At 39.2% G+C, this 6,000-nt stretch overlaps 1 long non-coding RNA gene across 1 annotated transcript; it reads left to right on the forward strand.

Moving 5' to 3' along the window:
- The first annotated feature begins 1,951 nt into the window (after positions 1 to 1,951).
- LOC144016207 (uncharacterized) lies at positions 1,952 to 3,372 on the forward strand. The gene is made up of 3 exons (XR_013282860.1): positions 1,952 to 2,092; positions 2,169 to 2,352; positions 3,083 to 3,372. It is a non-coding gene; the product is annotated as an uncharacterized LOC144016207 (long non-coding RNA).
- The last annotated feature ends 2,628 nt before the right edge of the window (positions 3,373 to 6,000 follow it).

Raw genomic sequence — 6,000 nt, forward strand, 5'->3', positions numbered from 1 at the left:
AAGGCAGAACAGAGGGTGGGGGCACAAAAGTGGAAAGAGCTGAAAGGGATGCATGGAGTATGACAGTGAGAGAAAGAGAGAAAGAGATAGAGAGGATGAGGAGGCCGGAGAGGTATGATGTGTCGCTTCATCACTCACTGGACCCTAATTTCCACTAACAGGTTGTTTACTAGATATGGCAAATGATAATAAAAACTGGTGTTGGAGGAGGGGAGGAAACAAGTAAAAAGAAAAGAGAGGCCCTGCGGGAGCACTTCAGCTGTGATGGTTTGCACACTTCAATTAGTCCCATGAAAAGAAATTTGCCCACCCACCCCAAAAAAAGATGTATAAGGAGAAGGGTGCTCGTCATATGTGAATAAACATGCCTAGTAGCCCCCTAAAAACGCAATGTTTGCTCACATAGAGGTGCTGGTGGCATGCAAGGAACCACGCGGTTTGGTTGTCAGACCGGCAGCGAGCACAAGCGATGATGTTTTTCTTCACACTTGTGGTTTCTAACTAAATTAGACACTCAAATATTTGAAAATAAGAATTGTTTTTGTGGTCAGGCCTGCTTAGAAACCTGTAATTTAGTTAATGAATGCTGAACATCACATTATGCATTGTTTCAGTCGTTTTTCATTTTACCAAGACATTCTGGACAATTGTAACTTCCAAAGTGACTAACTTCCAACTTTGCGGGAACCGTTTTAGGAAGGCCCTTTTCTGTTCCAGCATGACTGAATCCCTGAACAAAGCAAGGGCCATGAAGTCATGTTGGAATGACTTTGGTGGGGATGAACCTGAGAGCCATGATGTTCAGTGAAGTGATGGGGGTGGGGGTTACAATTTGTTCTAGCTAGCAGTGCTAGGCTATATGAAAAGAGCTAATTAGTCTAACATAAACAGAGACCAATGAGTTTGGAAAAAAAAAACAACAATAACTGATTTGATCAGAAAATGGTGCAATATACTGTATCTATGAGAAAATGTTTTTATTTACTCTGCAGTCGAACGCCACCATTTGCGGGATAGAGTGGCTGACCCGGCCCACGACTAGTGAAAACAACCCACCCAAGCATAATGAACGTCAATTGAAATGCGTAGAGGAAAAAATAACTTTCAAAACAATGTTGATATAGATAAATTGTAACATGGAATGTCTTATTTCATGGAGCCGATGAATTACATCATTGATGAATCGGGCAAATTAAGACATTGCATTCACCGATTTTGCATAAAATGCTAAACATTGTCCGACTCTAAGCTTTGTTCTCAGTCTTGTTTTATTGTTGTAATTCCAGTTTGAGCTTGACCTGCGGTGGCGCCCATGAGACTCTGCACAGCTGCTGCTCATTAGCAATTATGTCTTATGTATTCAAGCGGCAGCTTCTGCTCCTGCCTTTTGACAGTGTAGAGTCCTTTTAACTCCTAGACATCGTTTTGCGACCTCGACCGAAATCTTGCCTTACAAATATTGATTCTTGTAAGTTCTTGAAGATTTCCGTTTGTACTTACTACTTTGCCTTGTTGCGCTTTTGGATTGGCTCAACTGTGTTTTTGGTTCCACGTACTGTTGCGTGCGTTTTTTATTAAATTTACTCTTGCCATTACAAACTCTTTATGTTGGACTTTTGCCTGTGTGCTTAGGTTTTTTGTTTTTTTTTTGTAAATAAATCTTTTTGTAAATTCACTTGTCCTTGATTTGGGGATCCACCGAAACCTTACACAGCTAGATTGGCGTCTCCTAGTTATACTTTGGCACATTTATAGGCCTACTGATTTTTCTTTTTAGGTGTGAAATGAGCCAATACATTTTGTGTCTTTTACACGCTCTTGGCTCACGCTTATTGCTCTGCAGTTAACAGTCCATGTGGAAAATAATCACCGCAATCACTTGATTGGTGTAACTAAAAATGTGCTTTCTAACATCAGTCAAATAGCAAGGCCTTTTTGTCTACAGAGCCTACAGCAGATGCGTTTAAATGGGGAAGACACATGGCCTGGCACCATTTAAGCGTGATACATTTTTCAACAGCTGTGAGTCACCGTCGCGAGCTCCGAGCATCACAAAGTGCGCCGCTCGGGGCTGCTACAGCATGCACAGACGGTTGGCCTCGTGCTTCTTTTGCATTTGTTAGAGACAGAATGCTAAATTCCACATTTTCACTTCCCTGTCACCACAGCACCCCCTCTCACATGGCCGTCATGGTAACAAGAGCTGTGAAAGAACAAGATGAGAAATATGAACGCGGAAAATGACCGACACAAGGCCACATTGTCGCGCAGGCGGACCGAGTGCTCTGTGGTTTTCCAGCAACCTTTTCTTTTTCTTTTTTTTTTTTAGCTTCCAGCATGCAAACAATTGTAGTAAGTATAAGAACAGAATGTGTGAAAATCTCTCCTAAATGTTTTTTTATGTGTTCTTTTACAAAGTACTTCTCTATCATAAGCAATGAAAGGGTTCTTTTTGAATTTATATACAAGAAATGATATGGATAGGTCTCATATGGTGTTTTTTAACCTTATGAATACAATATTGATTTTACTGTGGTTGGTGCATTCATGAATATGTGACAAAACAGTGGTTTCTGTCTGCTTTCAGGCATTGTCCTCAGTAATGATGCACAGCATGTTTGGCACATGCAAAATAAAAACAAGTCCAACTCAAAGATTACCATTCAGCCGCACTGGAGGGCACATGCAGATACACACTGACACCCATGGTTCAAATGTATAGAAACTAAAAGAATCACAAGTCATAGTGGAAGAAGCGTAAATGAGCCTGTGCACACATTTTCACTCACACACTGATCGAAACGCAGGAAGAAGGAGGGAGGAGAAAGGAGGCCAGTGAGTCCAAAGAACATACAAAACAAAAAGCAAGCATACAGCCTCGAGCTGGAAAACCAACTAAATATATACTGTAAATAAGTGAAAATCTCATATTGAACCCATGGCTCAGAGCCCCCCAACCCCCCCCCCCCCCCCCTTGCCTCCCTCCCATGTGCCCATGTTTCATTCTAGAGAAGCACAAAGAAAAGCTAGCCCAGTATCCATCTCTTCATCTCTTTCCATCTCACCTATCGTATTCCTCCAGAGACAGGGACGCATTCCTGAAGAAAGGAGCTGACCACATCACAAAGTGACACATGACAGTCAGCCGACAGTGGGACCTGGAATTCATACAGGTTCAGTTCTCATTCCACCGTTGCGCTGGAGTCTGGAAATATTTGGGGAAAATAATTCCAGAGAGAAAACCACAAGTGCGGCAATGCAGCTGAAAGACATTTGGCACCTTTCACTTTTTATTTATGACCACGTTTTTAACCACGAACTGCTTCATTTTCAATTTTGATTGGTGCTGGATCTATATAATAATTATGATGTTGACCCTCCTGGTAAGTTGGTTTCTCAGGATCTGCAATAATGTTCCCGGGTCAATTTGACCCAGGCTATATTTGATGATGAAAAAAAAAAAAAAAAGTATCCTAATAAACATTAACTGCTTTCATTGCAAATATTTTTAATGAAACATTTTTAACAAGTTTCATCATGGAATACTATTTGTAGTTCTTGGTCTGTATTGGCACCTGTTTTGGGCTGTTTGATGGTTCTGACCCGACTATTTCAAAAATAAAATACTACCCACGGGTTAACATTCAAATGGGTCAGTTTGACCGGGGCTGTTCCAAAAGTGCCCCAATAATGAATTATAGCTCATGAATAACAGTTTTGAATGCAAATATATCAAAATCAGCCATATTAATTGTGTGTTGATGAAGTTCCATTGCGAAAAACTACTAATTTTAAAATGGGCCAATTTGACCGGACTATGTTCAATGTTCTAAAAGTATTCCAACTAAACGTTTAATTAAATTTAATTACCGTAAATATTTAATTACATTTAATGACATTTAATTAAAAAAATGTCAAAGCGAATAATTTTAAGTGAGAGGTTTCATTGCAAAAACAAAAACAAAAAAACAAAAAACAAATTTATAATTTTCAGTGTTAAAATGGGTCAGTTTGACCCAGGCTGTTTAATGTTCGAAAAGCATTCCAATTAACATTTAATTGAAAATGTCCATGGGAGCAATTTTAATTCTCTGTTGATGAGATATTTCATCGCAAAAAAATATACTACGGGTCAATTTGACCCGTAATGTTTCCCATTCCAAATCCAACACATTTAACATTGTTATAGCTTATTAGTAACCATTTTCATTGCACATACGTCGAAATTATCCATTTCTTCTAATCTGTTGATGAGAATGTTGGGTCATTTTGACTATGTGCTTGGTGTTACTTGCAAATAACCAAAACATTTTATTTATTTTTTTTAATTGTTTATTGGCTCCAAGTTTGAGGGTGCAAAGCTAACATTTGTTCTCTCACTTGAAATTGGGTCCTCGAGACCCAAAACATAATAGCTAAAATGGCTATATGGATGAGTGTCATGTGGTTTGGGTTTGCGAGAGAGAAACATGGAATCATGGATGCTTTGGTATGAAAAGTCAGACAGACAGATGAGCATCATGCCTAACATGAAACTAAAAGCACACACGTGGGGGAGCCGTAGTAACGACAGACAGACAGATGATACAAATGATAATGTGACCTTCATCTTTGGAGCAACAAAGAAATGGAGGGTGGACTTAATTACATGGGTCAGCACGCAAGGTTCTTACTAATGTTCTGACATGGTTCAAACAGTCAAACAAATGCACAGACACACACAGACATTTCTGGATTAAATTGTGGATCGATGAGGATCACCCCATATATTAGGGATAGACAGATTAATGGCGCCGATATTCAGCATTTTTATGAACATCGATATCTGCCTTTTTGAAGAATCATACGACTGATAATACTGTGTTAACTACTGAAATTTTCTGTTAACTTTATAACAGATGCGGCTGGCTGGCCCTTGTCTCTGCACCTTCTGTATTTGTTTGAAATTAAAACTAAGATAAGTAAAAATGTACTGTAAGATTTCAGATATTTGAAATTTTGTAAAACTTTATTTACTGCAGACTTGTTTAAGTTTGTATTTACCTTTTTAAGACATACTAATGACCCAGGAAGCGTCTCTGAACTTTTTGTCAGGAAAAAAAAAAATGTCGGTGTTGGTGTTTGGATTTTCTTTTTTCAATTTTGACGTCAATATTTTCCCTTTTAGTGAAAATTAATTTCAGCTAATATCAGCTGACTACTAAAAATCTGTATCGGCCCTGGAAAAAAAACAAACAAACAAACAAACAAACAAAAAACATATCAGCCTATCTCTACCATATCTATAATGATTAAATATATGAAGATAACAGGGACAAAGAGGAAAATAAAGTCATAAACTCCGCAAACATAAGCACTACTGTATTGATCTATGGCCATCCTGCCTCAGGGTGGAAACAATATGTAACTACATCAATATTCTATCGTTTGCTTTGCTTTTCATACGTGAACTGAAATGTGAGCCCTCCAGCGATGCTCTGTTGATTTCTGGCTGTATAAGTATTCGGACCGATCCTTCCTGCAAATAATACAGGGGGGGGGGAACATGAGTAATGGACACACTCTATGCGGCAAAAACCTTTTCGTAGCTTCCCTGGCTAAGCACATTTCCTTGATGCAAATACTGCAAGACTTTTCCTATTTAGATCGATTAGGCATCTTATACGGTTTTCTGTAGTGTCAAAAATGATAGCTGTATTCTCGTGGACACTACAATATGGCAAAACCTTACTTCACACATTCATCGACCCAATTACAGGTCAAAGGTCACAAGACAGACCTACCTAGCACTATCAACAATAGGACCTCCCACTCTCTTCCCCCATCCTCCTAGCATTTTGCTCTTTCACTCATCGCCTTCACACCCTTTTGCTCAGCTGTCATTTCTCACTTCATCTCCTCTAAATAGCCATTGAGTGTGCTCATCCAGCTTGAGCTCATTGTCCGTATCCATCACAAATGTGTCTGCCAATCACGTGCCTTTGTATGTTCACGAGCCTG

Source organism: Festucalex cinctus, chromosome 3 (genome assembly GCF_051991245.1).
Source record: "Festucalex cinctus isolate MCC-2025b chromosome 3, RoL_Fcin_1.0, whole genome shotgun sequence".
NCBI lineage: Eukaryota > Metazoa > Chordata > Actinopteri > Syngnathiformes > Syngnathidae > Festucalex > Festucalex cinctus.